We start from the raw sequence: 15,317 nt of genomic DNA, 5'->3' as shown, positions 1-15,317 counted from the left end.
GAGGACAGTGGAAAGATGGAGTATTAGGAGAATGGAATGACAGAATAACAGGCGCATGGAGTAGTGGAATGATAGCCAAGTGGTGTGGTGGAATGAAGGAACAGTGCAGTGAAGGAATGATAGGAGAGTGGAATGATGGAGTGATAGATGAGTGGAGTGACAGAGTGATAAACGAAAGGAGTGACAGAGTGACAGGGGTGTGGATTGACAGGGGAGTGGAGTGACAGCGGAGTGGTGTGACAGGGGAGTGACAGGAGAATGGAGTGATAGAATGATAGGAGAGACGGAGTGATAGAATGATAGGAGAGTGGAATCACGGAATGATAGGAGAGTGGAGTGACAGAATGATGGTAGCATGTAGTAACGGAATGATGGGAGAGTGGAGTGACAGAATGATAGGAGAGTGGAGCGACAGAATGATAGTAACGTGTAATAATGGAACGATAGGAGATTGGCATGGCAGAATGATAGGAGATGGGCGTGGTGGAATAATAGGAGAATGGAGTGACAGAATGATAGTAGTGTGTCATAACGGAATGATAGGAGAGTGGAGTGGCGGAATGATAGGAGAATGGAGTGGCGGAATGATAGGAGAGTGGAGTGGTGGAATGATAGGCAAGTGGAGTGTTGGAATGATAGGAGAGTGGCATGGTGGAATGAGAGGAGAGTGGACTGACAGATTGTTATGTGAGTGGAGTGAATGACTGATAAAAGAATGGAGTGTGTGAATGATAATATAGTGTATTGACAGAGTAACAGGAGAGAGGATTGGTGGAATGATATGAGAGTGGTGTTTTGGAATGATAGGAGAGTGGAGTGAAGGAATGATAGGAGAGTGGAGTGCCGGAATGATAGGAAAGTGGAGTGAAGAAATGATAGGAGAGTGGTTTGACAGAGTGATAGGAGAGTGGAGTGACAGAGCAACAGGAGAGTGGATTGACGGGGTGATAGGAGAGTGGTTTGAGAGAGTGATAGGAGAATGGAGTAACAGTGTGATAGGAGAGTGGAGTGAGAGAGTGATAGGAAAGTGAAGTGACAGAGTTGTAGGAGAGTGGAGTGACGGAGTAATAGTAGAGTGGAATGATGGAGTGATAGGAGAACGGAATGACAGAGTGACAAAATAGCAGAATGAGAGATGGATAAGAGGGTTGCAAGACAATGTGATAGGAGGGTAGAATGATGGAAAGATAGGAGAGTGGAGTGACAGCATAATTGGAGAGTGGAATGACCGAATAACAGGAGAGTGGCATGATGGAGTGAGAGGAGAGTGAAATGAAGGTATTACAGGAGAGAGGAGTGATGGAATGATAGGAGCGTGGAGTGACAGAGGGATAAGAGAGTGGAGTGACAGAGTAATAGGGGAGTGGAGTGACAGAGTGCCAGGAGAGTGGAGTGACAGAGTGATAGGAGAGTGGTTTGATAGAGTGATAGGAGAGTGGAGTAACGGTGTGATAGGAGAGTGGAGTGAGAGAGTGATAGGAGAGTGAAGTGACAGAGTGGTAGGAGAGTGGAGTGACGGAATAATAGTAGAGTGGAATGATGGAGTGAAAGAACAGTGGAAAGACAGAGTGACAACTAGCGGAATGAGAGATGGATAAGAGGGTTGCAAGACAATGTGATAGGAGGGTAAAATGATGGAAAGATAGGAGAGTGGAGTGACAGCATAATTGGAGAGTGGAATGACCGAATAACAGGAGAGTGGCATGATGGAGTGAGAGGAGAGTGAAATGAAGGTATTACAGGAGAGAGGAGTGATGGAATGCTAGGAGAGTGGAATGACGAAATGACAGGAGAGTGCATTGAAAGAATGATAGGATAGTGGAGTGACAGAATGACAGGAGAGTGGAGTGACAGGGGGATAAGAGAGTGGAGTGACAGATTGATAGTAGTGTGGAGTGACATATTGAAAGGAGAGTGGATTGACAGTGCGATAGGAGGTTGGAGTGACAGAGTGATAGGAAAGTGGAGCGGGAGAGCAATAGGAGCGTGGATTGAGAGAGCGATAGGAGAGTGGAGTGAGAGCGTGATAGGAGAGTGGAGTGACAGATTGATAGGAGAGTTGATTGACAGTGTGATAGGAGAGTGGATTGACAGTGTGATAGCTGAGTGGATTGACAGAGCGATAGGACAGTGCTGTGAAAGCGTGTTAGGAGAGTGGAGTGACAGAGCGATAGGAGAGTGGAGTGACAGAGCGATAGGAGAGTGGTGTGAGAGCGTGATAGGAGAGTGGAGTGACAGATTGATAGGAGAGTTGATTGACAGTGTGATAGGAGAGTGGATTGACAGTGTGATAGCTGAGTGGATTGACAGAGCGATAGGACGGTGCTGTGAAAGCGTGTTAGGAGAGTGGAGTGACAGAGCGATAGGAGAGTGGAGTGACAGCACGATAGGAGAGGGGAGTGACACAGTGATAGGATTTAGGAGTGACAGAGCGACAGGAGAGTGGATTGACAGTGCGAAAGGAGGTTGGAGTGACAGAGTGATAGAGAGTATTGATAGAGTAATAGGAGAGTGGAGTGACATATGATAGGAGAGTGGAGTGACAGAACAATAAGTGTGTGTGGAGTGACAGACTGATAGGAGAGTGGAGTGACAGAGTGATAGGAGAGTGGATTGACAGAGTGAGAGGAGGTTGGAGTGACAGATTGACAGGAGAGAGGAGTGATAGAGTTATAGGAGAGTGGAGTGACAGAGTGATAGGAGAGTGGAATGACAGAGTGATAGGAGAGTGGAGTGACAGAGCGAAAGGAGCGTGGATTTACAGGGCAATAGGAGGTTGGAGTGACAGAGTGATAGGAGAGTGGAGTGATAGCTAGATAGGAGTGTGGAGTGACAGTGATAGGGGAGTTGAGTGACAGAGCGATAGGAGCATGGAGTGACAGAGTGATAGAAGTGTGGAGTGACAGAGAGATAGGAGAGTAGAGTGAAAGAGAGATAGTAGAGTGGAGTGACAGAGTGATAGGATAGGGGAGTGAGAGAGCGATAGGCGAGTGGAGTAAGAGAGTGATAGGAGCATGGAGTGAGAGAGCGATAGGAGTGTGGAGTGAGAGCGCGATAGGAGAGTGGAGTGACAGATTGATAGGAGAGTAGATTGACAGTGTGATAGGAGAGTGGATTGACAAAGTGATAGGCAGTGCATGACAGAGTGTTAGGAGCATGGAGTGACAGAGTGCTAGGAGAGTGGAATGACAAAGCTATAGTAGAGTGGAGTGACAGAATGATAGTAGCGTGTAATAGTGGAATGATAGGAGGCTGGAGTGGCGGAATGATAGGAGAGTTGAGTGGCGGAATGATAGGAGAGTTGAGTGGCGGAATGATAAGAGAGTGGAGTTGCAGAATGATAGGAGAGTGGAGTAGCGGAATGAGAGGAGAGTGGCATGGCGGAATGAGAGGAGAGTGGACTGAGATTGTTATGCGAGTGGAGTGAATGAGTGATAAAAGTATGGAATGAGAGAATGAAAAAATAGTGTAATGACAGAGTAACAGGAGAGTGCATTGGTGGAATGATATGATAGTGGTTTGGCAGAATAATAGGAGAGTGATAGGAGATTTGAGTGACTGAGTGATAAGAGAGTGGTGTGGAGTGACAGAGTGCTAGGTGAGTGGAGTGACAGCATGAAAGGAGAGTGGAGTGAGAGAGCGATATGAGACTGGAGTGACAGAGCGATAGGAGAGTGACGTGACAGAGCGATAGGAGAGTAGAGTGACAGAGCGATAGGAGAGTCGAGTGACAGAGTGATAGGAGAGTCGATTGACAGAGTGATAGGAGAGTGGATTGACAGTGATAGGATAGTGGATTGACAGAGTGATAGGAGAGAGGAATGATGGAGTGAAAAAGAGTGGAATGAGAGATGTCTAAGAGCGTTGCGTGACAGTGTGATAGGAGGGTATAATGATGGAATGATAGGAGACCGGAGTGACAGGAAGATAGGAGACTCGAATAATCGAATGATAAGTTTGTGGAATGATGGAGTGAAAAGAGATTATAATGACGGAATGATAAGAGCATAGAATAATAGAGTGACAGGAAGATAGGAGACTCGAATAATCGAATGATAAGTTTGTGGAATGATGGAGTGAAAAGAGATTATAATGACGGAATGATAAGAGCATAGAATAATAGAGTGATGACAGAGTGGAGTGACAGATTGATAAGATAGAAGGAGTGACAGACTGATCGTAGCGAGGATTGACAGAGTGATAAGAGTGTGTTTTGACAGAGTGATAGGAGAGTGGAGTTTTCGAGTGATAAAAGTGTTGAGTGCGAGAGCGAGAGGAGAGTGGAGTGACAGAGTGACAGGAGAGCGGAATGACAGACTGATAAGAGAGTGCAATGACGGAGTGTCAAAAGAGTGGAGTGATAAGGGATTGGAGTGTCAGAATGATAGAGTAGAATGACAGAATTTTAGGAGAGTGGAGAGAGTGAATGATAGGTGATTCAAATAACAGAGTGATAAGAGAGTGGAATGATGGAGTGATAAGTGATTGGAATGATGGAGTGATAAGAGAGTGGCGTGACAGAGTGATAAGAGGGTAGGAGTGACAGAGTGAGAGGAGAGTGGAGTGAAAGAGTGATAGGAGAATGCCATGAAGGCATGATAGGAGATTAGGAGTGACAGAATGATAGGAGCTTGAGGACAGAGTGAGAAGAAAGTGGATTGCCAGAATGAGAGGACAGTGGAAAGATGGAATATTAGGAGAATGGAATGACAGAATACCAGGAGCATGGAGTAGTGGAATGATAGCCAAGTGGTGTGGTGGAATGAAGGAACAGTGCAGTGAAGGAATGATAGGATAGAGGAATGATGGAGTGATAGATGAGTGGATTGACAGAGTGATAAACGAAAGGAGTGACAGAGTGACAGGTGTGTGGATTGACAGGGGAGTGGAGTGACAGCGGATTGGTGTGACAGGGGAGTGACAGGAGAGTGGTGTGAAAGAATGATAGGAGAGTGGAGTGATAGAATGATAGGAGAGTGGAGTCATGGAATGATAGGAGAGTGGAGCGACAGAATGATGGTAGCATATAATAACGGAACGATAGGAGATTGGCATGGCAGACTGATAGGAGATGGGCGTGTTTGGATGATAGGAGAATGGAGTGATAGAATGATAGTAGTGTGTCATAACGGAATGATAGGAGAGTGGAGCGGCAGAATGATAGGAGAGTGGAGTGGCGGAATGATAGGAAAGTGGAGTGGTGGAATGATACGTGAGTGGAGTGGTGGAATGATAGGAGAGTGGCATGGTGGAATGAGAGGAGAGTGGACTGACAGATTGTTATGTGAGTGGAGTGAATGACTGATAAAAGAATGGAGTGTGCGAATGATAATTTAGTGTATTGACAGAGTAACAGGAGAGAGGATTGGTGGAATGATATGAGAGTGGTGTTTTGGAATGATAGGAGAGTGGAGTGAAGGAATGATAGGAGAGCGGAGTGCCGGAATGATAGGAAAGTGGAGTGAAGAAATGATAGGAGAGTGGTTTGACAGAGTGATAGGAGAGTGGAGTGACAGAGCAACAGGAGAGTGGATTGACAGGGTGATAGGAGAGTGGTTTGATAGAGTGATAGGAGAGTGGAGTAACGGTGTGATAGGAGAGTGGAGTGAGAGAGTGATAGGAGAGTGAAGTGACAGAGTGGTAGGAGAGTGGAGTGACGGAATAATAGTAGAGTGGAATGATGGAGTGAAAGAACAGTGGAAAGACAGAGTGACAACTAGCGGAATGAGAGATGGATAAGAGGGTTGCAAGACAATGTGATAGGAGGGTAAAATGATGGAAAGATAGGAGAGTGGAGTGACAGCATAATTGGAGAGTGGAATGACCGAATAACAGGAGAGTGGCATGATGGAGTGAGAGGAGAGTGAAATGAAGGTATTACAGGAGAGAGGAGTGATGGAATGCTAGGAGAGTGGAATGACGAAATGACAGGAGAGTGCATTGAAAGAATGATAGGATAGTGGAGTGACAGAATGACAGGAGAGTGGAGTGACAGGGGGATAAGAGAGTGGAGTGACAGAATAATAGGAGAGTGGAGTGACAGAGTGACAGTAGAGTGGAGTGACTGTGTGAAAGGAGATTGGAATGACAGACTCATAGGAGAGTGGAGTGAGAGAGCGATAGGAGAGTGGAGTGAGAGGGCGATAGGAGAGTGGAGTGAGAGAGCAGTAGGAGGGTGGAGTGAGAGAGCGATAGGAGAGTGGAGGGAGAGAGCGATAGGATAGTGGAGTGAGAGAGTGATAGGAGAGTGGATTGAGAGGGCTTTAGGAGAATGGAGTGACAGAGAGATAGGAGAGTGGAATAACAGAGCGATAGGAGAGTGGAGTAACAGAGCGATCGGAGAGTGCAGTGACAGAGCGAGAGGTGAGTGGAGTGACAGAGCGATAGGAGAGTGGAGTGACAGGGCAATAGGAGAGTGGAGTGAGAGAGCAATAGGAGAGTGGAGTGACAGAGCGATAGAAGTGTGGAGTGACATAGCGATAGGAGAGTGGAGTGACACATTGATAGGAGTGTGGAGTGACATATTGAAAGGAGAGTGGATTGACAGTGCAATAGGAGGTTGGAGTGACAGAGTGATAGGAGAATGGAGTGACAGAGTGATAGGAAGGTGGAGATAGAGAGATAGGAGAGTGGAGTGACAGAGTGATAGGGGAGTTGAGTGACAGTGAGATAGGTGAGTTGAGTGAGAGAGCGATAGGAGAGTGGAGTGACAGAGTGATAGGGGAGTTGAGTGACAGTGAGATAGGAGAGTGGAGTGACAGATTGATAGGAGAGTTGATTGACAGTGTGATAGGAGAGTGGATTGACAGTGTGATGGCTGAGTGGATTGACAGAGCGATAGGACAGTGCTGTGAAAGCGTGTTAGGAGAGTGTAGTGACAAAGCGATAGGTGAGTGGAGTGACAGCGCGATAGGAGAGGGGAGTGACAGAGTGATAGGAATTTGGAGTGACAGAGCGACAGGAGAGTGGATTGACATTGCAATAGGAGGTTGGAGTGACAGAGCGATAGGAGAGTCGTGTGACAGATGGATAGGTGAGTGGAATGACAGAGCGGTAGGAGAGTGCAGTGACAGAGCAATAGAAGATTGGAGTGACAGAGTGATAGGAGAGTGGAGTGACAGAGATACAGGAGAGAGGAGTGACGGAATGATAGGAGAATGGAGTGACAGAATGATGGTAGCATGTAATAACAAAATGATGGGAGTGTGGAGTGACGGAATGATAGGAGAGTGGAGTGACAGAATGATAGTAACGTGTAATAACGGAATGATAGGAGATTGGCGTGGCAGAATAATAGGAGATTGGCGTGCTGGAATGATAGGAGAGTGGAGTGACAGAATGATAGTAGCATGTAATAATGGAATGATAGGAGAGTGGAGTGTCGTAATGATATGAGACTGGAGTGACAGAAGGATAGTAGTGTGTAATAACAGAATGATAGGAGGGTGGAGTGGTGGAATGATAGGAGAATGGTTTAGCGGAATGATAGGAGAGTGGAATGGCGGAATGAGAGGAGAGTGGACTGACAGATTGTTAAGTGAGTGGGGTGAATGAGTGATAAAAGTATGGAGTGAGAGAATGATAAAATAATGTAATGACAGAGTAACAGGAGAGTGGATTGGTGAAGTGATATGATAGTTGTGTGGCGGAATAATAGGAGAGTGATAGGAGAGCTAAGTGACAGAGTGATAAGAGAGTGGAGTGGAGTGACAGAGTGCTAGGAGAGTGGAGTGACAGCGTGAAAGGAGAGTCGTGTGACAGAGCGATAGGTGAGTGGAGTGACAAGAGCGGTAGGAGAGTGCAGTGACAGAGCAATAGGAGAGTGGAGTGACAGAGTGATAGGAGAGTGGACTGACAAGTGATTGGAGAGTGGAGTAACAGAGTGCTAGGAGAGTGGAGTGACAGAGCGACAGGAGAGTGCAGTGACAGAGCAATAGGAGAGTGGAGTGACAGAGTGATAGGAGAGTGGACTGACAAGTGTTGGAGAGTGGAGTAACAGAGTGCTAGGAGAGTGGAGTGGCAGAGTGACAGGAGAGTGGAGTGACATAGCGATAGGAGAGTGGCGTGACAGAGCGATAGGACAGTGGAGTGACAGAGTGATAGGAGAGTGGATTGACAGTGATAGGAGAGTGGATTGACAGTGATAGGAGAGTTGAGTGAAAGAGTGAGAGGAGTTTGGAGTGAAAGAGTGAAAGGAGAGTGGAATGATAGAGTTATAGGAGAGAGGAATGATGGAGTGACAAAAGAGTGGAATGAGAGATGGCTAAGAGTGTTGTGTGACAGTGTGATAGGAGGGTATAATGACGGAATGAAAGGAGACCGGAGTGACAGGAAGATAGGAGACTTGAATAATCGAATGATAAGTTTGTGGAATGATGGAGTGAAAAGAGATTATAATGACGGAATGATAAGAGCATCGAATAATAGAGTGATAACAGAGTGGAGTGACAGATTGATAAGATGGAAGGATTGACAGACTGATAGGAGCGAGGATTGACAGAGTGATAAGAGTGTGTTTTGACAGAGTGATAGGAGAGTGGAGTTCTTGAGTGATAAAAGTGTTGAGTGAGAGAGCGACAGGAGAGTGGAGTGACAGAGTGACAGGAGAGAGGAATGACAGAGTGATAAGAGAGTGCAATGACAGAGTGACAAAAGAGTGCAGTGATAAGGGATTGGAGTGTCAGACTGATAGAGTAGAATGACAGAATTTTAGGAGAGTGGAGAGAGTGAATGATAGGTGATTCAAATAACGGAGTGATAAGAGAGTGGAATGATGGAGTGATAAGAGAGTGGAGTGCCAGAGTGATAAGAGGGTAGGAGTGACAAAGTGATAGGAGAGTGGAGTGAAAGAGTGATAGGAGAATGCCATGAAGGGATGATAGGAGAGAAGGAGTGACAGAATGATAGGAGCGTGAAATGACAGAGTGAGAGGAAAGTGGATTGCCAGAATGAGAGGACAGTGGAAAGATGGAATATTAGGAGAATGGCATGACAGAATACCAGGAGCATGGAGTAGTGGAATGATAGCCAAGTGGTGTGGTGGAATAACGGAACAGTGCAGTGAAGGAATGATAGGAGAGTGGAATGACGGAGTGATAGGAGAGTGGAATGACAGAGTGATAGGACAGTGCAGTGACAGAGTGAAAGGAGCGTGGATTTACAGGGCGATAGGAGGTTGGAGTGACAGAGTGATAGGAGAGTGGAGTAACAGAGTGATAGGAGAGTGGAGTGATAGATAGATAGGAGTGTGGAGCGACAGAGAGATAGGAGAGTGCAGTGACAGAGTGATAGGATAGGGGAGTGAGAGAGCGATAGGCGAGTGGAGTAAGAGAGTGACAGGAGCATGAAGTGAGAGAGCGATAGGAGAGTGCATTGAGAGCGTAATAGGAGAGTGGAGTGACAGAGTGCTAGGAGTGTGGGTTGACAGAGTAATTGGAGAGTGGAATTACAGAGCGATAGGAGAGTGAAATGATGAAATGATAGGAGAGTGGAGTGAGAGAATGATAGGAGTGTGGAGTGACAGAGTGATAGGAGAGTGGAGTGACAGAGCGATAGGAGAGTGGAGTGACAAAGCAATAGGAGAGTGGAGTGACAGAGCAATAGGAGAGTGGATTGACAGTGATAGGTGAGTGGAGTGATGGAGCGATAGGAGACTGGAGTGACAGCTTGATTGGAGAGTGGATTGACGGATTGATAGGAGAGTGGATTGACAGATTGGTAGGAGAGTGGAGTGACAGCGCGATATGAATTTGGAGGGAGAGAGTGATAGGAGAATGGAGTGACAGATTGATAGGAGCGTGGAGTGACAGAGTGATATGAATTTGGAGGGAGAGAGTGATAGGAGAGTGGAGTGAGAGAGCGATAGGAGAGTGGAGTGAGAGAGAGATAGGCGAGGGGAGTGAGAGAGTGATAGGAGAGTGGAGTGAGAGAGCGATAGGAGAGTGGAGTGAGAGAGCGATAGGAGAGTGGAGTGAGAGAGCGATAGGAGAGTGGAGTGAGAGAGCGATAGGAGAGTGGAGTGACATTGCGATAGGAGAGTGGAGTGACAGAGTAATAGGAGAGTGGAGTGACGGAATTATATTAGTGTGTAATAACAGAATCATAGGAGAGTGGAGTGACGGAATGATAGGGGAGTGGATTGACAGCATGATAGTAACGTGTAATATTGGATTGATTGCAGATTGGCATGGCAGAATGATACGAGATTGGAATGGCAGAATGATAGGAGATTGGCGTGGTGGAATGATAGGAGTGTGGAGTGACAGAATGATAGTAGCGTGTAATAACGGAATGATAGGAGAGTGGAGTGGCAGAATGATAGGAGAGTGGTTTGGCACAATGATAGGAGAGTGGAGTGACAGAATGATAGGAGGGTGGCATGGCGGATTGAGAGGAGAGTGGTCTGTCAGATTGTTATGTGAGTGGAGTGTATGAGTGATCAAATTATGGAGTGAGAAAAGGATAAAATAGTGTAATGATAGAGTAACAGGAGAGTGGATTGGTGGATGATATGAGAGTGGTGTGAATGAATGATTGGAGAGTGGATTGGCGGAATGATAGGTGATTGGATTGAAGATGTGATAGGAGATTGGAGTGACAGAGTGATAGGAGAGTGGAGTGACAGAGCGACAGGAGACTGGATTGACAGGGTGATAGGAGAGTGGTTTGACACAGTGATAGGAGAGTGGTTTGACACCGTGATAGGAGAGTGGAGTGACAGAGTGGTAGGAGAGAGGAGTGACGGAGTAATAGTAGTGTGGAATGATGGAGTGATAGGGGAGTGGAATGACGGAGTGACAAAAGAGCGGAATGAGAGATGGATAAGAGAGTTGCGTGACAGTGTGTTAGGAGGGTAGAATGACGGAAAGATAGGAGAGTGGAGTGACAGCATAATTGGAGAGTGGAATGACGGAATAACAGGAGAGTGGCATGATGGAGTGACAGGAATGTGAAATGAAGATATTACAGCAGAGAGGAGTGATGGAATGATAGGAGAGTGGAATGAAGAAATGATAGAAGAGTGGAGTGAGAGATCGATAGGAGAGTGGAGTGACAGAGCGATAGGAGAGTGGAGTGACAGATTGTTATGTGAGTGGAGTGATTGAGTGATAAAAGAATGGAGTGAGTATGATAAAAGAGTGGAAAACAGAGTAATAGGAGAGTGGAGTGGTGGAATGATGGGAGAGTGGAGTGGAGGAATGATAGGAGATTGGAGTGAAGGAACGATAGGAGAGTGGAGTGGCAGAATGATAGGAGAGTGGAGGGTAGGAATGATCAGAGAGTGGATTGACAGAATGATAGGAGATGGAAATGATGGATTGAAAGGAGCATGGATTGATGGAGTGATAGGAGATAGGAATGAGGGAGTGGTTGGAGGGTGGAATGAAGTATGGATAGTTGAGACGTGTGACAGCGTGATAAGAGAGTGGAGTGAAGGAATGATAGGAGAGTGGTGTGACAGTGTGAAAGCTGAGTGGAGTAACAGTGTGAAAGCTGAGTGGAGTGACAGAGTGATAGGAGAGTGGATTGATAGTGTGATAGGAGAGTGGATTGACAGAGTGATAGGAGAGTGCAGTGACAGAGTGATAAGAGAGTGGAGTGACAGAGTAATAGGAGAGTGGAGTGACAGAGCGATAGGAGAGTGGAGTGACAGTGATAGGTGAGTGGAGTGATGGAGCGATAGGTGGGTGGAGTGAGAGAGCGATAGGACAGTGGAGTGACAGCGCGATGCGAGAGTGGAGTGGCAGAGAGATAGGTGAGTGGAGTGAGAGAGCGATGGGAGAGTGGAGTGAGAGAGGGATGGGAGAGTGGTGCGAGGGAGCGATAGGAGAGTGGAGTGAGAGAGCGATAGGAGAGTGGAGTGAGAGAGCGATAGGAGAGTGGAGTGACAGAGTGATAAATGAAAGGAGTGACAGAGTGACAGGGGAGTGGAGTGACAGAATGATAGGAGAGTGGAGTTACGGAATGATAGGAGAGTAGAGTGACAGAATGATATTAGTGTGTAATAACAGAATCATAGGAGAGTGGAGTGACGGAATGATAGGGGAGTGGATTTACAGCATGATAGTAATGTGTAATATTGGATTGATAGCAGAGTGGCATGGCAGAATGATACGAGATGGGAATGGCGGAATGATAGGAGATTGTCGTGGTGGAATGATAGGAGAGTGGAGTGACAGTATGATAGTAGCGTGTAATAATGGAATGATAGGAGAGTGGAGTGGCAGAATGATAGGAGAGTGGAGTGCTGGAATGATGGGAGGGTGGCTTGGCGGATTGAGAGGAGAGTGGTCTGACAGTTTGTTATGTGAGGGGAGTGTATGAGTGATAAAATTATGGAGTGAGAGAATGATAAAATATTGTAATGACAGAGTAACAGGAGAGTGGATTGGTGGATGATATGAGAGTGGTGTGGTGGAATAATATGAGAGTGGAGTGAATGAATGATTGGAGAGTGGATTGGCGGAATGATAGGAGATTGGAGTGAAGATGTGATAGGAGAGTGGAGTGACAGAGTGATAGGAGAGTGGAGTGACAGAGCGACAGGAGACTGGATTGACAGGGTGATAGGAGAGTGGTTTGACACAGTGATAGGAGAGTTGAATGACAGAGTGATAGGAGAGTGGAGTGACAGAGTGGTAGGAGAGTGGAGTGATGGAGTAATAGTAGAGTGGAGTGATGGAGTGGAATGACGGAGTGACAAAAGAGCAGAATGAGAGATGGATAAGAGAGATGCGTGACAGTGTGTTAGGAGGGTAGAATGACGGAAAGATATGAGAGTGGAGTGACAGCATAATTGGAGAGTGGAATGACCAAATAACAGGAGAGTGGCATGATGGAGTGATAGGAGAGTGAAATGAAGGTATTAAAGGAGAGAGGATAGATGGATTGATAGGAGAGTGAAATGACAAAATGATTGGAGCTTGGAGTGAGAGAACGATAGGAGAGTGGAGTGAGACAGCGATAGGAGAGTGGAGTGAGAGACCGATAGGAGGGTGGAGTGACAGAGCGATAGGAGAGTGTAGTGACAGAGTGATAGGAGAGTGGAGTGACAGAACGATAGGAGGGTGGAGTGACAGAGCGATAGGAGAGTGGAGTGACAGAACGATAGGAGGGTGGAGTGACAGAGCGATAGGAGAGTGGAGTGACAGAACGATAGGAGGGTGGAGTGACAGAGCGATAGGAGAGTGTAGTGAGAGAGCGACAGGACAGTGGAGTGACAGGGCGATGCGAGAGTGGAGTGACAGGGCGATGCGAGAGTGGAGTGACAGAGCGATAGGAGAGTGGAGTGACAGTTTGATTGGAGAGTCGATTGACAGATTGATAGGAGAGTGGATTGACAGATTGATAGGAGGGTGGAGGGACAGTGTGATAGGAGTTTGGAGTTCAGAGTGATAGGAGAGTGGAGGGACAGAGAGATAGGAGAGTGGAGTGACAGAGTGATAGGAGACTGGCATGGCGGAATGAGAGGGGAATGGACTGACAGATGTGAGTGGAGTGTATGAGTGATAAACGTATGGAGTAAAATAGTGCAATGACAGAGAAAGAGGAGAGTGGATAGGTGGAATGATATGAGAGTGGTGTTGCGGAATAATATGAGAGTGGAGTGAGGAATGATAGGACAGTGGTTAGGCGGAATGATAGGAGATTGGAGTGAAGAAGTTATAGGAGAGTGGAGTGACAGTGATAAGGGAGTTGAGTGACAGAGTAATAGGATAGTGGAGTGACAGAGTGATAGGATAGGGGAATGAGAGAGCGATAGGAGAGTGGAGTGAGAGCGCAATAGGAGAGTGGAGTGAGAGAGCGATAGGAGAGTGGATTGAGAGGGCATTAGGAGAATGGAGTGACAGAGCAATCGGAGAGTGGAGTAACATAGCAATAGGAGAGTGGAGTAACAGAGCAATCGGAGAGTGGAGTGACAGAGCGATAGGGGAGTGGAGTGACAGAGGGATAGGAGAGTGGAGTGACAGAGCGATAGGAGAGTGGAGTGACAGAGCGATAGGAGAGTGGAGTGACAGAGCGATAGGAGTGTGGAGTGACAGAGCGATAGGAGAGTGGAGTGACAGAGCGATAGGAGAGTGGAGTGACAGAGCGATAGGAGAGTGGAGTGACAGAGCGATAGGAGAGTGGAATGACAGAGCGATAGGAGTGTGGAGTGTCATAGCAATAGGAGAGTGGAGTGACAGATTGATAGGCAAGTGGAGTGACATATTGAAAGGAGAGTGGATTGACTGTGCGATAGGAGGTTGGAGTGACAGAGTGATAGGAGAGTGGAGTGACAGAGTGATAATAAGGTTGAGTGATAGAGAGATAGGAGAGTGGAGTGACAGTGATAGGGGAGTTGAGTGATTGTGAAATAGGAGATTTGAGTGAGAGAGCGATAGGAGAGTGGAGTGACAGAGTGATAGGAGTGTGGAGTGACAGATTGATAGGAGAGTTGATTGACAGTGTGATAGGAGAGTCGATTGAAAGTGTGATAGGTGAGTGGATTGACTGAGCGATAGGACAGTGCTGTGACAGCGTGTTAGAAGAGTGGAGTGACAGAGTGGTAGGAGGTTGGCTTGAGAGAGTAATAGGAGAGTGGAGTGACAGACCAATAGGAGACTGGAGTGACACAGTGCGAGGACTTTGGATTGACAGAGTGACAGGAGAGTGAATTGACAGTGCGATAGGAGGTTGGAGTGACAGAGTGAGAGGAGGTTGGAGTGACAGAGTGAGAGGAGGTTGGAGTGACAGAGTGAGAGGAGGTTGGAGTGACAGAGTGAGAGGAGAGAGTAGTGATAGAGTGATAGGAGAGTGGAGTGACATAGTGAGAGGAGAGTGGAGTGACAGAGCGATATGAGAGTGGAGTGACAGAGTGATAGGAGAGTGGATTGACAGAGTTATAGGAGAGTGGAGTGACAGAGTGATAGGAGAGTGGAGTAACAGAGTGATAGGAGAGTGGAGTGATAGATAGATAGGAGAGTGGAGTGACATAGTGATAGGGGAGTTGAGTGACAGAGCGATATGAGAGTGGAGTGACAGAGTGTTAGGAGCGTGGAGTGAGTGAGCGATAGGAGAGTGGAGTGTGAGTGGGATAGGAGAGTGGAGTGACAGATTGATAGGAGAGTGGAATGACAGTGTGATAGGAGAGTGGATTGATAGAGTGATAGGACAGTGCTGTGACAGAGTGTTAGGAGGGTGGAGTGATAGAGTGCTAGGAGGGAGGGTTGAGAGAGTAATTGGAGAGTGGAATGACAGAGTGATAGGAGAGTGAAATGATGAAATGATAGGAGAGTGGAGTGACAGAGCCATAGGAGGTTGGAGTGACAGAGCCA

The sequence above is a fragment of the Carcharodon carcharias genome, chromosome 15, assembly GCF_017639515.1.
Source record: "Carcharodon carcharias isolate sCarCar2 chromosome 15, sCarCar2.pri, whole genome shotgun sequence".
NCBI lineage: Eukaryota > Metazoa > Chordata > Chondrichthyes > Lamniformes > Lamnidae > Carcharodon > Carcharodon carcharias.
The sequence above is the reverse complement of the archived record's forward strand: the minus strand, read 5'-3'. Positions refer to the sequence as shown.